Raw genomic sequence first — 20,488 nt, forward strand, 5'->3', positions numbered from 1 at the left:
CCCTTCACTAAGATCAGGGGTGGTGTGTAGGCATAGACTGACCCAGGGAGGGTAAAGAGGGCTCTCCTCCCTGTCAGCACCAGGACCTGCAGCCCTTACCGTCATTTCATATGACACACACACAGCTCTAGAGTAATTTTCATTTTCATTATTTTCTATCTGTCACTTTGTGCCAGGGCAGCATGTGAAGTGTGGGTAGGGTAAGTGGACATGTCTTCAGTGTGACTCTCCTGTTGTTGCTAATGATTATTGCTGTAACCATTTCAAGGTGCTCAAGGGTCTGTGGGAGCCTCCAAAGCCTAGAAAGGTCGACAGGAATTTCACATTGAGGGGGCCCCAGAAAATACAAAGTTTAAAAGATTCAGAAATGCAGATTTCTGAGATGGTCTTAAATAAGAAAATAAAATGGGGGAAGAAAACAGCTTCTCGCTTCCTCTGGCTTGCCAGCATGCTTTGATGGAAAACAGGGAGGTGATCTCGGGAACACTCACTCCAGCCTCCTGTTCATAAGTAGCAGGAAGGGCTGTCAAACCTGTCAAACTCCTTGAGCTCCTGGGGTTTACAGACTTCTTTCAGCTACCCCAAGCAAAACCACAATCCCATAAAGAAGCCTTTTCAGTAAAACCTTCTGCCATTTGCCTGAAGCCAACAAATCACTTGTTTTTAAAAAAAAAAAAACGAAAACTATTTCTCATTTGGAAACATCCCTTCCCCCCATGCTCACTCTCTCCTGGTGCCCTGAGCAATGGTCTTGCAGAAGCAGTTTGCTGCAGAAACCTGCCACCGCAGGATATGTCAGAGCCCAAAGTCTGCAGTCCTTATAGAGACCAAAGCCTCGCTGGTCCAAGAGTCTGGCTTCGGTAAGGACTACAGAAATGACCACCTGGCTTCAGTCAGAGCTCAAGGTCAGCATAGGATGGCTTGCATTCAGTCCTGTCCCTTGCCTCTTGGTGGACTTTTCTGAGCTACTTGGCTCCAGCTAGCTGCCAAGGTGTGCATCCCCCATTGTTTGCTGAGAGGTCCAGAAGAGACACCCAGGCTGCCTGGTCTTTGCCCTTCCTTTCATTCGCCGCACTGCCTCATCCTTTCCTGCAAGGTGCTGGGAAAACCAAAGCTCACAGATCATTACCACCAGACTCAGCTTTTTCACTCGTGCTACACCTGCTGGCTGCTGGTCTCCACACTGACCTCCGTCCCTACCCCACCAGCATATGGCTGATGAAGAGCTGCGGTGCCACTGGTCCAAGACTCCAGTTGGCCATAGCGTGAACCTCTGCAGTTCTCAGGACTAGTGCTAGGTAACTGTGCCTAATACAGTGATGGGGAAAAAAATAGTAGCCTCGAAAGAAGAGGGCAGATGTGAAGCAGCAGCCACTTTTGGAGGCATTATTGGATTTATTTGAATAGAGTTGCAGAGGCACATTCTGCCTTGAGTGATACGCCTGATGATAGGGTTGTCAGCTATTTTTCAACATCATTCTGGGCTTGTCCCAACTGGCATATGTCTTTGGCAATTATCTGACTAGCTATATGTCAAATCATATTCTTTGATTTATAGGTGGCAGATCAGAGGACAAGACACCATCATTTTTTCATGTACTTGCTAAGAGTAACAGAATCATGCTCAAAGTCCATCATGGCAGAACCATAGCAACACCATAATAAATAAAACAGTGATTACTCAATGGGAGCAAAAAGTGGCAACTTCAAGATGCAATTTATTCACAATATGGGAGACGTGCTCTGGCAAGAATTAAGCAGTCATCAATACATGCATCATAAGGGCAGAAGTATAGCAGAAGCAAAAGTCTGTTGACAACACAGTAAACAACGATGTCATGAAGACTGAAGGAAAACTTAAAACATACCCTGAAATACAGGTTTTGGAAGCTGGCACTCAGCCCATGCTATGAGCTGAAGTCTTGTTTCATTTTGCTTCTATTTTGACTTAGCATACATAAATCCACCCATGACCACCTGATTCAATGCTTGAAAAGTCCAAACCATATTTAAGGTTTAGTTTTCCAAGATGTGTTCATGTGAGGCAAAGAGGGTTTTTTTTCTACATCCTTAGAAATAGCTAAAGACTATTCAGCAGAGGCTGCGGTGCTCATACTATGTGAAAAAGGAACAGTACATGGACAATATTAGCCTTGTTCTTCTCCAGCGGGCAAAATAGAAAACAAACATAGAGCTACTGACTCCATAAGCAGGCCCCTTAATAGATGCATGCAGAAATATGACAGAAAACATTAATTAATCTCCAGTTCCCTACCCAAGTTCCCATGAATTGGGACTTCTCCATGGCAAAGGGGCAGAATACATGTGCTTCAGGATAAGATTCATTCACAACCATAGATTTTATCCAGAAGTGGAGCATAGCCCTATATATTAAAAACCAGACACAACTACTATACTTTTTGATTTTATATATGTACATATAGGAAAGAATATGAATGTAGCAAGAACAACTGACAAGAATATTTAAGATGCACTGACAAAAAACTGTTGCCTGTCTTGAATCTCTTTTCCCTTACGTTACATGCTTTTCTTATTTAAAAACAACCACTGCAGTTTGGGATGGATAATGGCCACCCAGCCAGGAATCCTGTCTCCAAGAGTGCAAGGATGACTAGTGAAAAGGATAAGGGCGTGCACTGACACTTCCCATGCACTTCTACAGCCCACTCACCTCCTCCGTCTGTAAAGGACAGCAAGATACCGCAGCTCATTGCACTGTCTCAGACCCTGCACCAACAGTCATCCATATTTTGTAAGGAACAGAGTCCTTCCAAAAAGTGCGCAAAATTAACCATTAGGACAAACTGTTTATCTGTGACCTGAGCAAATAAGATGAGTAGCCACTCAGACACAATCACGTGGAAATCTGTGCTTTGGATGCTAAGTCACATTTTTTAGTATATCCAAAAAAGTTGGAAAAGGTTTCATAGTTAAGACAAAATGAGCAATGTCCTCAAAATTGTATTTATGAGAAAAAAATAATCCACCGCTTTGCCTCAGGTTCATGCATGTTGTACTAAAAACCGAGGGGTGACACAAAGTGAATTAGGGGGAGGCAGAACAGATCTCAGGACTGTTCACTTTGTCTGGGAAAGCACTGACAGGATACACAAAACGGATGCACACTTGAGGCAGCCATGCTGGCTCCTGCTCCACTGCAAAGAGAAACGTGTGCCACATGGAAGCAGAAAACATTGGCAGGAAAATAACTTTAATTTCCAAATTTGAAAAGAAGTATTGCAAGCAGGAGGAAAAAAGGGGAGGAGGGGAATAACATTCACCTGGACTCTCTGATTTCACTTTCAGGCTTTGACCCTATGTTTGAAAGTGATTGATTTGCAAAAGAAAGCTTAAAGGCAACTTCTGAATGGAAGACAGGGAAAAAGCGTGTGTCCCTATTACCTGTGGGTGCTGGAAGGAGCAAGGACTCCTTGGAGGAAGGCAAAGCAGCTCTGCCATACCAGTTACCAGCAGAGACCTGGCTGACATTATAGATTTATATGGCGTGCATATGTAGTTATATACATACATACTGGGAGGAAAAGGCAGTGGAAGAAACTTCAGCTGTAACAGGCACCCTACAAATGCTCATCCTTCTACATTTCTCCTGGTTTGAGCCTTGTGTCAGCTTAGGACCCAGGAGAAAGACAAAAAGGCATATTTACATCTAGCCAGCGCCATGAGAGAGTGATGAAACCTTACGAGACATTTTGTCTCATCTACAGCCTTCCATGCCTGTTGTCATTTGCCTCCTAAGCCTAATGGAAACCTGCCCTGGACAGTACGTTCGTTGTTATTGTTTTAATTTCCTTGTCTTCTATTTATTTCCCTTGCCTCTCCAGGGCTGTTCAGAGGTCCCATTACTTCCTGCTGACCAGGGAAGGCTATGAGAACAAATAGTTATAGTGGATTAAAATACACACCCTATCACAAGAAAAACAGAGGGAAGGGAGCAGGGGACTTGCTTAGCAAAGGGTGGTGGAAGTCGTGGGACAGAGAGCTGCCAGAAATGTTGAAGTGGTGTTTTATGTCAAGACTTGTTTTAGACTTGATCTCTGCGAGGAACAGAGCTTCTGAATTCTTCCCGTGGCGGTACTGCAACTTGAACCTGCATATATTGAACCAGTTCAGTGTTTCCTTTGGATGTCAAACAAAAGTTTGTTTGAAAAAATGCAAATGATAGTTCTTGGCAGTGTGGGTTCTCCTACCCATACTGGTGGAGGAGCCAGTCTCTGTTACAGCAGCAAGAGGCAAGCTTGCACACAGCATGCATCCCCTCTGCAGCAAAGATGCTACTTTGACCACCATCTTCAAGGAAGACAACATTTTTGCTAAAACAATGGACATCACTAGCCCACCCACCCCACCCCCCATCTCTAGGGCAAATGAAAACCCTGTGGTCCATGCTTGACCCAGGCTACGGCAGATTGTATCAGATGTATTTGGAAACCTTCCTTTCTAGCATCTGTTAAAAAATTATTAGCAGGTGCTGAAAACTGTGGCCTCCAACCCAGAGACCTAGAGCCAAAATACCGGAGGGGAAAAAAGTCAGTTCTTGACAATCGCCTGACTCCAGGGTTGGACAAGCCAGAGAGACAATCTGCTGCTACAGGAGATGCCAGATCAGGGGAGGGAAGTGGTAGCACCTCATGCAAGTAAATTTTTTTTTCCAAGCTACAAGTGGCAAGGGCCAATTCCTTGCCTCTGTGAAGTTATAAGCCCGGTGATCCCCTCTGGTTCCATAAAAGAGTTAGACCAGCTTGCAGCTGATCAAAAAAGATAGGCTACCCCTGCACCACCCAGAATAACAAACTGAAGTCATTTAACATTTGCTGTGTAAATGGCACACTGCTATGTATGTATATCCCGGTGAACACAGGAAAATAAATTCTTGTGTGCCATGTAATTGCACACACATTCATGTAAAAATGAACTGATATAAAATAAATATGCATATAGCTATGCCTATGCCTATTCCAGCCTCCACTACAGGGTTATTGCATTGCCAATGTGTTGACATAAAAATGCAGTTTTATGGATTACATCTAAATAGAAATGTGTGAAAAGGGATTTTGTTTTGGCTACAGCCCAGTCTCTTAATATAATTATAATTACTATTTTTACTACTACTGCTGCTACTACTACCATAGTGAATTGGGAGCCCCCTTGGTTCTACCTATGGTACAAACAGCAAAAACTATGACCTAAAAACCAGGAGAGATGAAAGAGGGAGAGAAGACAATGTAATTTCTCCAAGCTGGAGTAACAGGACAGGAGGTGGAGTAGGATTCACCTCTCTTCATTTCAAGCCCCTGAAGTGGCCTGGGCCTTCTCTGCCAGGGTTTCATACACGGCTTTCTCAGGGAAGATGAGGGGGGAAAAAAGTACTTCACTGATGCAATGGGGAGAGTGACTTTTGTTATGATTAGGGTGGCTCTGCTCAGCATTTTGAAGAAGAGATGGAGGGAACCATCGGTGCAGGTTGTCCTGAGTGGTCAGGGCTGGTGGCCAGTGGCTGTCACCGTGGTGGCTGCTGCTGGACAGTCTCCCTGTGACACTGTGGGCCGCTGTGGCGGCAACCATGTGACAGAGGTAGCAGCTTGTTCAGGTCACAGACACACTGCTGAATGTGTGGAGGTGGAACCCGAGCAAGCATCTCTTTTTCCCCTTTCTTTTTTCACCTGCCTGCCTTCATTACAGCCATAGCATGAGTTGCCGTGCTCTGTTTCAGCCTGAAAATCAGGAGTACGGCTCTCCTGTTCACTCCTTGACAGTTCAACCATGTAGAAGAGTTTTTTAAAAACCTCTCCAAGGACAAAAAATGCACTTTTGAGTGCCATTTATGTGTTTCCCAGATCTCTTGTAATTTCATGCTGGGGTCTGCTGGGTGCTTTATAAGAAGCCTCTAGAAGTGCTGCTTTCCTTCTGATGCTGATCTTAAACAAGACAGGCACACAGCCCATGCAGCCAGGAAGCATCCCCACCATGGCCATTGCTTTATACCAGCCATGCTTGTTCACAGCTATTTTCTTCCAGCTCTGGGGCCCAAAAAATGAAATAAAATAAAATTAGAGCACACATACACCCACCAGAAAGAAACATTTTGAGACGAAGGGGCAGAAAACGTAAGCCTACCCAGCAAACAGCAGTGGGCTCACGAGGACTAGGAAAGCTGTTTGCCAGGAGGCCAAATGGTTTGCCTGCAGCTCTGGGAAAAGAGATGTTATTTGGTGCTTGAAATCATCTAAAGAAAACAAAGGATGACTGCTACGTGCCTGCCCATGATAGTCTGGAGCACTGTGCTGTTGTCAGATATTTATGCCAACCAAATGGCAACAAAATACCAGAGCGTAGATCGGGGCAAGCTGGTTGTACACAGGCGTGCCTGCGGGACCAGCCTCCAACGGCTCGGCGTGCATTAGCTAGCACATTGAACCCCAAGGAAGGCAGGACATCATTCTGATTATCTCCGTTTTACAGGTGTTGAAAGGGAGGTTGGGGAGATCTGCCACCAAGGGGGTCTGTCAGAGCTGGGATTAGTGCTTATGGGTCCCAGCTCCCAGCCCCGTGCATAGACCATGCCTCTTGGAACAGACTGGGGAGAAGATTTTTATTTTTCTGACACACGAGAGGAAAAAAACACCTTCCGGCTTCCATTAAGGGAATTATTTCTTCCTACCAATGCCATGTTGATTTGTCTTAAGGGCACTGTTAGGTTTAGCTGAGTTAGAAATCCATATTGTCAATTAAAATTTAATACTGTCCCAAAGAGACCCAAAAGAAGATAGGCTTTTGCAAGCAAGAATAACCAAGTTTGCACAATGGTGATCAGCAACAAGAAGCATCATTTAGGAAGGAGTGCTTTAAATGCTTTAGGTCTGTGTCCTGCTCTGCTCTAAAGCTAATGCTTTAGGTCTGTGTCCATGTAGGCACATGTAGGCTTGATATATCAAGCGATTTGCACACGTCCAACCAATAAAACCTGCTTTGGTCTCCACTACCCCCAAATATAGCTCTCATTTCAGACCTTCTCTTTGCTGCCATCCAGCATCAATCCTGATCTGAATCCCTTCGACGTCAGGAGGAGCGGGAACATTTCCTACCTCATTACTGCCTTTCAAAGGCAGCCACAACCACAGAAACCATACCTCAGGGAAGGGGGCAGGAGGGGAGAAAACCTCTGCACACACAAGCAGAGCCCCACCTGCCAGTTAGCCTCTCTCCTTTGTGCTTTGAAGAGGCATCTCACCTCTAACAAGCGAAACAAGTTTGTTGTGGAGGCAGATGCAGTTAGTAATTCTGTCTGTGCTTCCCTCACCTCTGGGCTGACAATGCCATGGGCCCAGCGCTCCCTCCCATGCTACAAAGAGAATCAGTCCTGAACCAGACCGACTCCCTGGCATCCCTGGTTCCTTCCAAGCCCTGCATTTCCCAAACCATCTTTTAAAAATGTGGTGCTGGTGGCTGAAGAGATGGTTAGCCAGCAGCGACTGGACCATGGCAGAAATGCGAGTTTATAACCTGGTAACACAGCTTTGGCTCAGAAAGGTAATAGATCCCATTATAATCTCTGCACTCAAAGGCAGACTTGAGGTTTAAATAATCTTTGATTGCAAGATAATGTCCTGAGTGTGTTTCAGCTTTACTGAAATTTAAGGTACGATCTGTTCCTGACCCTTCTCGCTATGGGAGATATTCTCCCATCGCCCCGCTTGCTACTTTAACACCGCCTCAGTTAGTTAACACCTGCTGGAGAGACAGCAGCATCTCTTGGCAAACAAAACCTGCACAGTCTCAGGAGTCAAAATCTGAATATGTATAGAGCACGGAAGTAATCATTAATGCATAGCACGTCCCCTCTGGTCATTTAAATAAATTATTGACACCAGCATCGCCAAGAAATGAACCAGGTGCCACCCCAGCCGTTGAGACCCTATAGGTAAATGTAAATTATCAGAGTGCTTCGAAATGCTGAAACCTTCTGAAAATAAAAGAACAATCACGCAGTGCTGGTGCTAAAGATATGTGCGTGCACATACATGTCTGTGTACGTGCGTGTGCATGTATGCACACCTTAATGTTTGCACACCACAATGTTGTGGCCTTAATCATTTGTTTCAAATGGCAGATGAAGGATACCTATAGCATCTATATGTGTATATCCAAGTTTTGTGCTTGCCATGCCAATTCCTACTGTCACGTAGTTTACAAATTGCTTCTGGAAAAGTGTAATCCTGGTTTTACCTCTGTATTTTAAAAATCATTTCCCCATGTATTATCTCTTTGCAGCTTTATACATTTATGCTGTACCCTCCAAATGCCTTGACTAGAATGCTATATCCCTGAACAGAAATATATTCCCCCCTGCTATTTTTCTGCAGGAGCCTGGTTCATTCAGAAACAAGGAAAAAATAAGAAGGATTGTTTTTAAATTCCCTGACGTGCAGAGCTCAGACAAGCCACAGATGCAAATGTAGAAAGCAAATCTAGTGTTGGCATTGGGGAACAGCTGGGTTCACCATGCTTGTAAGCAAGCACTTTTATTTAGGCATGGTTGTAAGCTGCCATTTTGATATAACCCCTGGTTTTCTGGACCGAGTACACTGAATCTGGCACGACACATCTACTATATCCCCCTGCAATACCGAGCCATCAATCAAGCACCCTCCGCTAGCACTGACCTATGCTCGCTCCCAGAGCTGGCAGCCACAGACAAGCCTGCACATCCATGTCACCGACAGTCCACGCACCCATCCCTTTTGTCACTGGGGAGCACCAGGGCCCGTGCCAGCCCAGCAAAAGACACTGCTGCCCTCTGCGAGTTGGGAGTTCGGCGTCAGCATGGGGGATCCCCAGCTGGAAGGTGTCACGCCATGTCAGAGCACGGGCACTGCCCCAGTGGTGCAAGGATAGAGATGGGGTCCTTTTCTCAGGAGGTGAAGGTGGCCCTCAAAAGAGAAGACAGAAGGCAGTATACAAGAGGTGCACATCCCCCTCCCCTGGGGAGGTGACAGGGGCTTGCCTGGGGACTAGCACAGGCTTTCTGCACATTTGTGGCCTTTCAGCATTACCCTTTCCAGCCCTGTATCTGGCCTGGCTCTGCCCTGCCCAGCCAGAGGATGGGACGCATGTTCCTCCCCAGCTGGCCAGACCCATGGGTCCTCTGGGGAGAAGAGAAGCTGCAAGCAATGCTTTTGGCAGGGCAGCAGGTAACATAGGCTTGACCTGGGCAAGACAGCATGATTTGGCCCCACCTCTTCTGAAGCTCAGAGCAATTTTTAAAAATAAAATTTTTCACAGCCCCACTTTTAATTTTATTTAGATCAAATAATTGTAAGATTCTTAGTTCCTCAGCAGATAGGCAGCTGAAAAAGGGATGGAGCAGTGCCTTGACTCCTAGGAGACTTGGGATTCAGCTTCTGAAGTGGCAAAGTAATAAAAATAAAGTAAACACTACAAAGCAGGACATTCACATAAAGCTGCATCTGCTGTTAAAGGGGACCTTGCAGTTACCCTGGGCCCTGGGCTCTGCGCAGTGATAAGGGGTTGGTTGTGCCCTTGGACAGCTCAAGGGAGGAGGCAGCTGAATGCCAGCAGCATTGCCTTCCTTTCAAGGTTGGTTTTTCTTTCCCTATATCCTGGAAAAAAACCCTGTGGATTTTACCCTCCTAATGAGCATGATCTGAGGGTATTTGGATGAGATCTGTGTGTGTGTGGAGGGGAGCATTGGGAACCAGGTGTGTGTGTGTGCACGTTTTCTGAGTCTAGTGGGGGTTTAGTTGCAATTGCAGAAATGCTCTGTCTTTGGGGAGAACACAAAGCAGAACTGGAGCAGCCACGAGGCGGATAAATTCACACTTTATGGTAGCTTACAAAACAATGAATGTAGTTCTATTTACATGGCTATAAAATGCTGCTAAATCCTTGGCTTGCCAGCTCATGAACATCTTGGGGAACTGGGGCTATTCACCTCCCTGCTTCGCTACCCCACTGGAAGAGGTCCATGCCCACAGTTCCTTTTTGTATTTGGGCTTAAGATCTTCCCATTCCCCCTGCCTTCTGTTTAAGAGCAGTGCGATGCGGGATTGCATGCACCCAGCCCAAAGCTTCACCTGCGAGCCCTGCCTGGCAGGCTCATACCCCTGGGAAGGTCCCAGGTGCCACCTGCAAGTGTCAGACCCCACCAGTACACTCCCAGTGACCAGGGCAGGTTAAGCTCAGTCCTGGGTTATATTTCTCTCAACTCTGCAGGATGCACTAAATGGCAAACGCATCTGGCACACAAACATTGCCAACTAGAGAATAGAAACCTAAGTCCTAATGAAGTAAATGGTGGGGGGGAAGGCGCTGGTAAAAACCTGGGCAGATTGCCCTGAGCCCTTGGTCGGGTGATGGCAGAGCATTAAATAATCCAAGGTTCCCAGGGACTGCATGATGAACAGTTTCAAGGGAGACTATTTTTTTCCCCGTGCTAGAGGAGAGGGGGAAAAAAGATCCAAGGGCTGTCCCTGGTGGTTAGGCACTCTTGGGCACGGCTGTTGCAGCCAGCTGCTGGTGCTGCCCTGGCTCACCACCAGCAAACATGCAATCTGAAAAGCTGCTCTGGGCCGAGCCTGCCTCTCTGCCCGGCAAGAAATGAGACCATAAAAACCGAAAGGAAGCCCCCTGTGAGGGGATCTGGGCTGGGGCAGAACCAAGGCAGCAAGCCCATACCTTTGGTCTGCCCTGGCCCTCAGTGAGCCGGGGCTGGGAGCAAGCCTGTGCCTACACCTGGGCTGGATTGGGTTGGTTTGTGTTTGGTTATGGTTTTAAAAGGGAAGTTTTATATCACCGTGGAGAGTCTGCATTTTTGTGGTGTTCAAATATTCCTTAATTAGGTGTTGTCTCTTAGCAGAATGAAAAGAGGGCTTTTACTTCATTTCACTTTGCCATTTTAATTTACTCCCATTCATGTTTAATAACTGGGTAGGGGAACATTAAACAGCTGCTGTAAAATATTTGGTAGCATGGCCCCAACTTTCAAACACTATCTGCCACCCAGGTGGGTGTCCAGGCAGCCCCTTCCAGCTTTGGGAGAGGGAAGAGCTGACTGCATTTGTCCCATTGAACTTCCTTTCCTCACCCATTTCCCACGGGAGGCAGCATTCCTTCTCCTTATTAAAGATGAAAGGGTCAGCTGCGAGAGGGTGCAGCCCCCAATAAATGTATATTAACTCCCTGCCACGAGTAACAGCGCCAGCTTCAGAAGCTGACGGGTTGCTGGTCCCAGCGGGCATGCCGGGGGGGTCCAAGCAGGGTGGGCAGGGACAGGCAGGACAGGCACGGACAAGCAGGATGGGCAGGCACAAGTAGGACCGGGCAGGCACGGCCGTGGCCGGGCAGCACGGGTCTTGGGGCAGCGCGTGCTGAGCACCCCCCCCCCCCACGGACACTGCCCGGGGCACCCCCCATGACACCCCTCCGCGGGGCCTGGGGACGCCGCTGAGGCCGCGCCCCCGCTCACCCACGTCGGGGCTGGGAACCTGCCCCCGGCGCCGTGAAGCGCCGCGGGCACGGGCAGGACTCGCTCCTGGCCACGGGCAGGTGCCGGTGCCGCTGCCGCTGCCCACCTCCGCCCCGCGGCGCCGCGCACACCGGGAGCGCGCCCGGGCGGCTCTCCGGCAAAATCAGCCGCTGGGTTGCAGCGGGGCTGGACGCTGCGGGATCCTTCTTTCTCCCGCCCCCCACCAGCGATGTGGATCACCCACGGGATCCGACGTGCACCCAGCGCAGCCTTCCCCCCGGGCTGTGCAAAGCCCAGGGCTGCCCCACCATTTCCATCGCCACGCACTAAAAATAGCATCCCGCAAAACGTGCCGGCTCCGCGGCCCCACGGACGAAGCTGCCCCGGGGCGGGACAGGGCAGGAGCAGCCCCGATTTGGCCGCCCGTCCCGAGGCAGAGCCGGACACAGCTCCCCCAACCTATGCGGGGGGAGGGGGGGGCTAGCAGAGTTCCTACCCCTAAAAATGCCTTTTTAACCGTAGGGGTCTGGGCTCTCCTCAGCTTCTCCCGCCGGCAAGAACAGAGCTGCTCCTCTCCGCCGCGCAACCTCCGCGGCCGCGCAGCCTCGTCCGCCGACACACACACACACCCCACACACACCCCTAAATTCCCATTAATCGCGACTCCGTCGCCAAACACGCCCTGCTCGGCTTTTCGGGCGGCTGTTATCGACCAGGCGAAATTGGCTATGTTCGATTTACTCGCTTAAGCGCTTTAATATTAAAAATAAGTAGAAATTAAGAGCGCGCCGCGTCCCAGCTGCTCCGCGCAAGTACAGCACCTCTCCCTCCTCCGAGTCTCAGCTGATTTATTTTTTCCTCTCTTTTTATGCGACTTCGGGAACCTCCTGAAACCCCCGGCACTTGCACGATTCCCGAGCGGTGTTTCCCAGTTTTTCCGGGCCCCCCCCCGCGTGTTTTATCACCCGTGTCCGAACGGCCCCGCAGCCGCCGCGCCCCAGCTCTGGGCTGGCGGTGGGTGCACGGCGGTCCCCGCCCTGCCAAAGCCACCCGCACCCCCGCTTCAGCCCTTGCAGCTGTGGGGCTCCGTGCCTCGCTCCCCCACGGCCCCGACGAGGGTCCCGACGGCGCGGTGAGGGGCGGCTCCGCCGCGGGTGACATCTGTGCCCTCCCCTACACCTGCCTTGGCCCGGTCCCGGGCTCTCGGTGCGACGAGGAGGGAAATTAAGGATCGCCCCCCCCCGCCGGGAGGACACGGCCCAGGAAGTACCGGCGGGTTTCCGTGGGGAAGGGCCGGAGGGGAGGGGGAGCCCCTCTGCAGGTGAATAGCCGAAAGGTGAGAGTGCCTAAGGACCAGGAGTAGGGCTGTCGCCAGGGCCGAGAATCGGTACCCTCCCCATATAGGGCTCTATACAGCCCTACCCCCCCCACTCGGCCTTGGGTTTTTCCGTGGGTCCCTGTCCTGGTGCCCACCCGCGATGGCCACGCGTGGGGCGGATGACCCCGGCCGCTTGCAGGTGCGCTGCCGCCTCCAACGGGGGGGACTTCAGCCACCCCCGCCCTAGGCTGGGAGGGGAGCGGGCGGCGGGCGGCGGACAGCTACCCCAAAAACTGTCCCCGCTCCCCAAAACGAAGCCCGCCTGGCTGGGGAAGGAGGGGGGCTGCAAAACCCCTCTCTCTCCGGGGCTGCCCGGGGTCCCTGCCCCTCACCGCGCCGGCGGGCCCGGTCTGGGTGCGCGGCGGCAGAAAGGGGCTGGGGCTGTCACCTGGGGGCAGCCGTGGGGCGCCCCACGCGTGGAGTCGCCTCCCCGCGGGGGGCCGCGATGACGAGGCGCCGGCTGCGGGAAGAAGCGAAGGGGCCTGCTTGGTTGCGGGGGGCTTATTCCTCTCCTACCCACCCCGGCGGCGCGTTCACCTCACGTCCGAGGCGGCTTTCCCTGCCCACTCCGTCCCTGCCCGAAAGCCCCCGGCCGCCTCCGCGCCCGCGGAGCCCGGCCCCGCCGCTTCCCCCCCAGCACACCGACGCACGCCCACGCACGCCCAGCTGCGGGCAGCCGATTCGCAGCTGCAGCCCTTGTTTCATGCCCTTCAAGCCACCGAGCTGCTCCCTTTTGTCCTGGCTGCGGATGACCCATTTCCTCCCTGTCCCCCCCTCGGCCCCGACCTCCGTCCCTCCCTCCCGCCCCTCCGCCCGGCCGCACGCCCCGGGAGCCGCCGCGGGCCGCGCTCCGCCGCCGCCTCCCCGCGCCCGGCTGCTCGCAGCGGGGCCGGCGGCCCGGGGCGGAGGGGGGGGGGGGGCGGACGGGGAACCGGCGCCTCGTCAGCGCCGTGTTTGTTTTCCTTTCCCCCCTGAACGCTAGATTAAGACGTGAAGATTACACTTTTATTGTGGCGGCCGAATAATACCACGAGTCAACACACACAGCAAACAAAAGTGCTTGTAGTACATGGCCAACCCCGCTGGGAACCGGGCTGCGGGCTGCTGCAAAAATCAAGCTCTTCAGTGCTAATTACAAATAAATGATGATGTGCTCACTAAGTAATTGATTTAATGAAGTTCCTATGAAACTATTAAAACCGGGTAGAGGTCAGGCTGGAGACGCCCCAGAGCGCCCATTGTGGGATGTTTAACTCCGCCAATCTCCTCGGAAAGACATCGGGGCTAATAGGTGAAGTCACAGCTGGTTCGGGCTGACTTTTGCAGCACCGGCGCTGGCCTCCCCAAACTCGCCCAGCGGCCCGCACCAAAGTTCGGGGAGGCGAGTCCCCTGGCACTCCCCCGGCCCACTGCTCCCACCCTCAACCCCCCCTCCCAGCATCCCCTCTCTGGGGGAGGGGGGGGGGCTGCTCGCCCCCGCCCCCCCAGCCCGGAGCCCCCCGGCGTGGCGCGCCCCACCCCCCGTCCCCGGGCGCCCATCTCCATCCCGTCGGGGCTGCGCTGGGTACTCACTCGCTCGGCCCGGCCGCCTCGCTTGCACCTCAACCAGGCGCCTCCGCGGCTCTCCCCAGCCTAATTAAAGAGGGGGGAAGTGGAGCTCTGAACTTGTGTCTACCACTACAGGGCGGCTGTAATTCCACCACCACCACCCCCTGGCCCCGACACCCCCCCCCCCCCTCACACTCACACACACACACTTCTTGAAGAAACTTAAGCTAGGATGCCAGGTAGGGTGCTTGGGAGATTTTGGCAAGGTGCCTGGAAGGGGATGTGTGCCCATTTTTTCCTTGAAGGGTTTTCTTGTTTGAAAGGCCATTTGGAGCGCTTTAGACAGGCTCGCCGTGTGAAAGGAGGAGGAAAGGGGCAACACAGACATTAAAAAAAAAAAAAAAAAAAAAAAAAAAGAAAGAAGAAGAAAATCCGGCTATTGGATTTCCCAACCCCACACTCGGCTCTCCCCTCCTCGCCCTTCGGGCTGGGCAGAGCGGAGGTGGCCCCCCGCCCCACCCCCACCCCATTTAGGACGGCCCCTAACGCGATCCGAGTTCTGGGCGCACTTTGGGGGCAGTAGGTCCCCGCTGACCCCCGGAAGGAACCGAGGGCACCTGCCCGGGGACCCCCCTGCGCCCCCTTGCTTTTAGCACCTGGTGCCTTCGGCGGATTGCAAACGAGTCGGGGGGGGGAAAGTGGAGCCGCCCCCCAGTTTGCGCCCCCGCTGCTGGCATTTGCTGAGCGCGCAGGCGATGCCCCATCACGGGCACAGCCCCTCTCGGCCTCCAGCGCTTTCGGGGGGGGGGGTGTGCTTCGGCGGCCGGGGCCGGGGCTCAGTGTCGGGGCCCGGGAACGGCTTCCTCCTGAAATGCGGGGTGTCCCCGTCCTCCCCGCGGCGGGGGGAGCAGCGAGACCCTAAATACGAGAAGATGTATGCGGGGTGAGGTGCCCGCCGGTTTTTCCCACGGCTGCGCGTCGTCTCCGGGGCGCGGCTGCCGGGGGCTCTGCCCTGGCCGCCCCCCCACCCGCACAGTCGGGGTGTCTCGCACGGGGCCGGGCGCATTTGGGGGGGCAGCAGGTGCCTGCGTGCGGCCGGGGTACAGCCGGGAAGGTGCACGGCCACTCGCCACGGCTCCCCAAGCAGCCACGCGTGGGCTCGCACACGGGGCGGCCACGGGACCTGAGGCGGCTGCTCCTGTTCGCTTGCAGGATTTTGGGGAGGGCTGCGCTTTTTTTTTTTTCCTTTTTTTTTTTTTTTTTTTTTTGTGGAAAACGATTAATTTGAAACAAATTAAGCTCGCCCGCCTCTTGTTTGGCAAACAGGCTGTTGGCAATGTGCAAACAAGCTTTCACCCCGGCGCGGTGCCCCCACCCCGCTCCCTGCCGCCCGGCTCCAGCCCTGGCCGCCGCAGCCTGCCCCTGCCCCTGCCCCTGCCCCTGCCCCTGCCCCGCCGCCGTCCCCTCCGAGCCCTACAATACCGCTTGATTACTATCTCCCCGTTGCCCTTAATGCACGATCCGGGTTTCTCTTCAGCCTCGAAATAAGAAGTGACACATGCACCACTAAACCAACGTGTGGGGAAAGCTCGCGGTTGAGAGGGGCTATTGACGGGAGCGCTGCAAAGAGACAAAGCTGGGGGCTAGTGGAATCAGATGCAGCCCTTAATTAACACCATCTTAAATAGTCCAACAGGCACTGAAGACAAAGTTGAAGAAAGACTTTAAGGCTGAGTGCCCCTCGACAAGCTCTTTTTTTTTTCCTCGTGTCATTCAATATTTAATGCACTGTGCTTGTAATGCTACTACTGGTGCTCCTTTCTCAGCAAGTACATTATTTTTTCACGGTGCCCATGGCCAGGGAAAACCCTTTAGGCAAAGAAAATCAAAATGTTTGTTGTTTTGGATGACTTATAACTCTTGTTTAACACAATCACTTTCAAGAAAGTATAACAGGCGCAGCCTCTAAAGCAAACAACGAAATCCTTGTGACAGAGTCGGACACAAAAAGCACATTGTGTTATGGACTATCCCTTTTCTCTCCTGCTAGATGGGTGCCTGTCTGAGGCTGAACACCACGATGCCATTTTACTTTTGAACTATTGTTTTTGAGTTATGCCATGTGGTCAAAAGGAGAAGAAGGGAGGTTGTTTCCAAGCTCATAAGACAAACGAGTTGCCTTTCACTGAACTACCCCAGAGCTCCTTTAAAACGAGGTTTAAATGTCACCTCCATGTTTTTAATGGACACAGGGCTTCAGGGGCGACCCTTCAAAGCGCCTTCGTAATAAACGACCCTTATTAAATATGTCTCTGCCTGGGAAAATCACTTGGCAGAGGAGAAAAAAGGGGGAGCGCGGGTGGGGGAAGGGGAGACACGGCTCAACCGAAGGAGCCCTGCCGCCCCCTGCTCCCGCCGGGGCCGGGCCGGAGCGGAGGAGCGGTCCCGCTGTGGGTGCCTGCTGCCGGGCGGGGCGGGGGGGCCGGAGGCGGGGGGATACACCCGCCTCCCTCCCCCCCTCGTCCCAAACCCCCTTTTCTCCCTCCGCCCCCCCCCCCCCCCCCAAAATAAGAGGCTGAGTGAAAGGTTGGGGTGTTTTCCTCCTGACTTCTTTTTGTCCTTAGGAGAGCGGCGTCTGCGAGTCTGAGCTGGGAAGTTACTGATTTGCAGGCTGCATGTTAAGGCAGCCCATGTAAGTAATTTCTGCGGGCATCCCGGCAAAGGAGAACAAATCGTTGACAAAGGCGAGCCCTTTCAATTCAGCAGCGTCGTTAGGGAAACCAAAAAGTATTCTTCCTATAATAAGTTCCACTTCAAAGGATTTCTCATTCAACGGTGACTGCTTCGCACTTTTATTAAGTCCGGGCTTTTTCACTTGGCGGAATCATCTGTTTGGTTATTTTTCATCGTGTTTATTTTTCACCATTCACACAGTACTTGTATTAAATAAACAAAGAACAATCACTCTGCAAATAAAAGTGCCTAGGTGGGGAGGGAAAAAAAAAAAAAAAAAAAAAGAAGGGGGCAGAGGAGGAGAAGAGCCGGAGATGGAGCTTCTTCCCCGCTTGTTTGTTTGTTTGTTTATCTGCTGAAGTTGGGGAGGGGGGGTCCTAAAAAAGAGGAGGGGAGGGGGGATTGGGAGCGAGGCCAAAAAATATGAGACGTTCTGATGAAGTGAAAATTGACTGCGCTAACACGGCATGAAACTAAAGGTCAATGCAACTGTATCTTAATAGAGTGTCTCGAATCGAGGTGGACTATTTTAAATGCAGCTTGCTTTTGCTGCGCTCATTGCCATAGCAATCCTAACGCTCCATGTTGATGTACCATAAAAGCAGTAGTTTGAATTTCAAAGAACCTGCCTTTGAACTTCTCCCTGCCTGATTAGGCACTTGCGTGGTGTGTGTGTGAATGCGGGAGCGTGGTTGTGTGTGCCGGCGGGACGCGGGACGCGGGGGGAGCCGGGCAGCGCCCCGCCGGGGTTTGGGTGTCCGGGCCAGGGGGGAGCGTGTGTGTCCGTGTGTGAGTGTGACTGTGTGTGCTAGCACACTCTCTGTCCCCTCCTGCTCTGCTCTACCTGAAAATATTGGGGGGGAGACGGGGGGGGGGGGGGGGGGGATTGCTGACAGTCTACCCTCCCCGGCGCTTCACAACTCCCTGGCGACATCTCTAGCAGCAGGAAACACGCAGGGGAAAACCCTGAAAATCCTTGCCTCTCCCCCACCACCCTCCGAAAAGTAAAGCAGCAGTTTGCCCCGGGCGGGAGCCCCCCCGCGCCCCGCACCCCCCACCTCCTGGCCGCAGCCCCGCGGCTCTCCGCCGGGAGCTCCCTCGCTTATCCAACGCCACCCCCCCGCAATGCCATTTCCCACACTCCCGAAATTTCTTAGCCCCTTCAAACTTCGCTACCGCCGCTCCAGCCTTTAAAGGGCCGAGCGCCAGCAATAGTGTGTGGCGAGATGTCTCCCAGCCCCGACTACAAAGGTAGATGATTTAAACAGTGTTTGCTAGGACCACGTTTCGCCTAGGAAAAGATGAAGTCTTTGATGATGGCCAACTCGGTGTCAATAAGTGGCTTTCTTTGAGCCATATTCAGATGGGAACGTCTTGCTTGCCAATTGCCATAGAAATCCTAACACACCATGAAGATTGTCCAAGCGCCAAGCCTTCCGTTCTGGGCTAAATTACTTTGAAGTGGGGCAGGACGTGCACTGGTCAATGTTAACTCTATAGGGCGGGCAGGGAACACTAGGAGAGGGAGGCTGGGGGGGGGGAAGCAGAAAATAAGAAGGGGAAACTTGTTTTAGACACTCTATACAAGGTTCTGCTCATTGTCAGATATCTTTTATCTTTTATATTTCCCATGAATGATTCATGTCTCGGTGGCTTTGTGTTGCCCTCCTTTTCACAAGAAACTTCATTAGAGAGCTATAAGTTTTCCCATTGATTGGAGCCCTCATTTATGAGTGTTTTTCTGCTTCGTATGTTGGTTATTGTCATTCTGCTTGAAACAACTCTTTGCAACCTGTTTCACCTTTACCACATTTAACAAAACTGACTTAAAAAACACTCTAACCTTTTGGTGAAACTGTTCTTGACATTTTGACCAGTCATTTTCGAGTACTGGTAAATTGGGGGGGGGGGGGGGGGGGGGGGGGCGGGGGCGGGAATCATCCTGGGCTACTTTTTAAAATTTTATTTTACTAAAAATAAAAAAGAGAAAGAAAAAAGAAAATACTCCTGAAGAATGCTGACACACGACTCTGCCAGGAATTTTTCCCATCAGCGGGTTTCACTCACTTTTCCTCTCTTGAAACGAGAAACGTGTGTCCTCGCTCAGCTCCTGAAAACTTTTTTTCCCTCCCTTCATTCTAGTGATCTCCTGGCGTTATTTCTCGCCTGACCTGACTCTCTGTTTCAGAATAATCTTCTGGCATACAGTTTTGCCACTATGTCTTCTACTGAAGAGTAGTGGTATTTGAATCATTGGTATCTGCAAGAGGAGACAACCAGGAAGATGCGCCCCCCCCCCCTCGGCAGAAATATTAACATTTTAATTGATATGATACTTTGATTAGCTGTCCTTCAGAGAGATGAAGAATGTGCCTGTAAATGCCTGACTTCTGTGTTTTATCTAGCCATCAGTTTCTCCACCTATGTATCTGTCCCTCTCTTTCCCCTGTGCATGGCAAGCCAACAGCAGAGCACCTAATTGCTCCATCATGAGAAAGCAAGGCCCCAATCCTGCCCCCCCCCCCCCCCCCCCCCCGCCGTTAGCCCGGATGAGTCCCAGAGGCAAACACCCACGGGAGCAAAGCCCGCAGCCGGGGGAGGCAGGGACGGCTCGGCCCGCAGCATCTTCCCTCCGAGTAGCTGCAAACCCAAACGTACGCCCGAAGGAGAACCGGGTTTACTCACGTGTTTCGCCGGGAAAAGCCGGGGTATCTCAGAGCCGCCCCCAAATCTCCCGGCGCTCCTCCTGCCGCGCTGTGAGGCTATGGCTGTGTCTGAGCCTACCTACTGACCCTGCGGGGGTGGGGGTGCTTTGGTCTGTCTCTGCCCCTCGTCTGTCAGTAAGGCACATGCAATACATAGAAATAATATTTTTATTCATTTGCATGATAATTTTCTTTTGCTTTTTATGGGGTTTACAGAGATGAAAAAATTTAAATTAGTATTATTTTATTTAGGAGGTATCATGTGTCATAAAACTGATGGGCAAGTGTGTGGCCCTGCGTGTAGCAAGTACATAAAAATAGTGATATATCCCCCCGAGCCATAGTTTATAAACCCTGCCATGTAGTAATGTATAGTGCAATCTGTTGTTGAAAAAAATGCATAAATTAAAAAGTTCGTTTATAAATCAGCACCAAAATATCTCTAATAAGATTACATTACATAAATTATTCTTTAGAAAGTCCATACCTTACTTTATTATTTTCTATTTATTCAAATGGTCTTTGAAAAACGAATAAAAAGCAAATCGAGTGAACTTTAAAAAATTATTTTCTATTCAAGTTTTCTGTTTGTTTTTTAAG

Source organism: Falco naumanni, chromosome 2 (assembly GCF_017639655.2).
Source record: "Falco naumanni isolate bFalNau1 chromosome 2, bFalNau1.pat, whole genome shotgun sequence".
In the NCBI taxonomy this organism is placed as follows: domain Eukaryota; kingdom Metazoa; phylum Chordata; class Aves; order Falconiformes; family Falconidae; genus Falco; species Falco naumanni.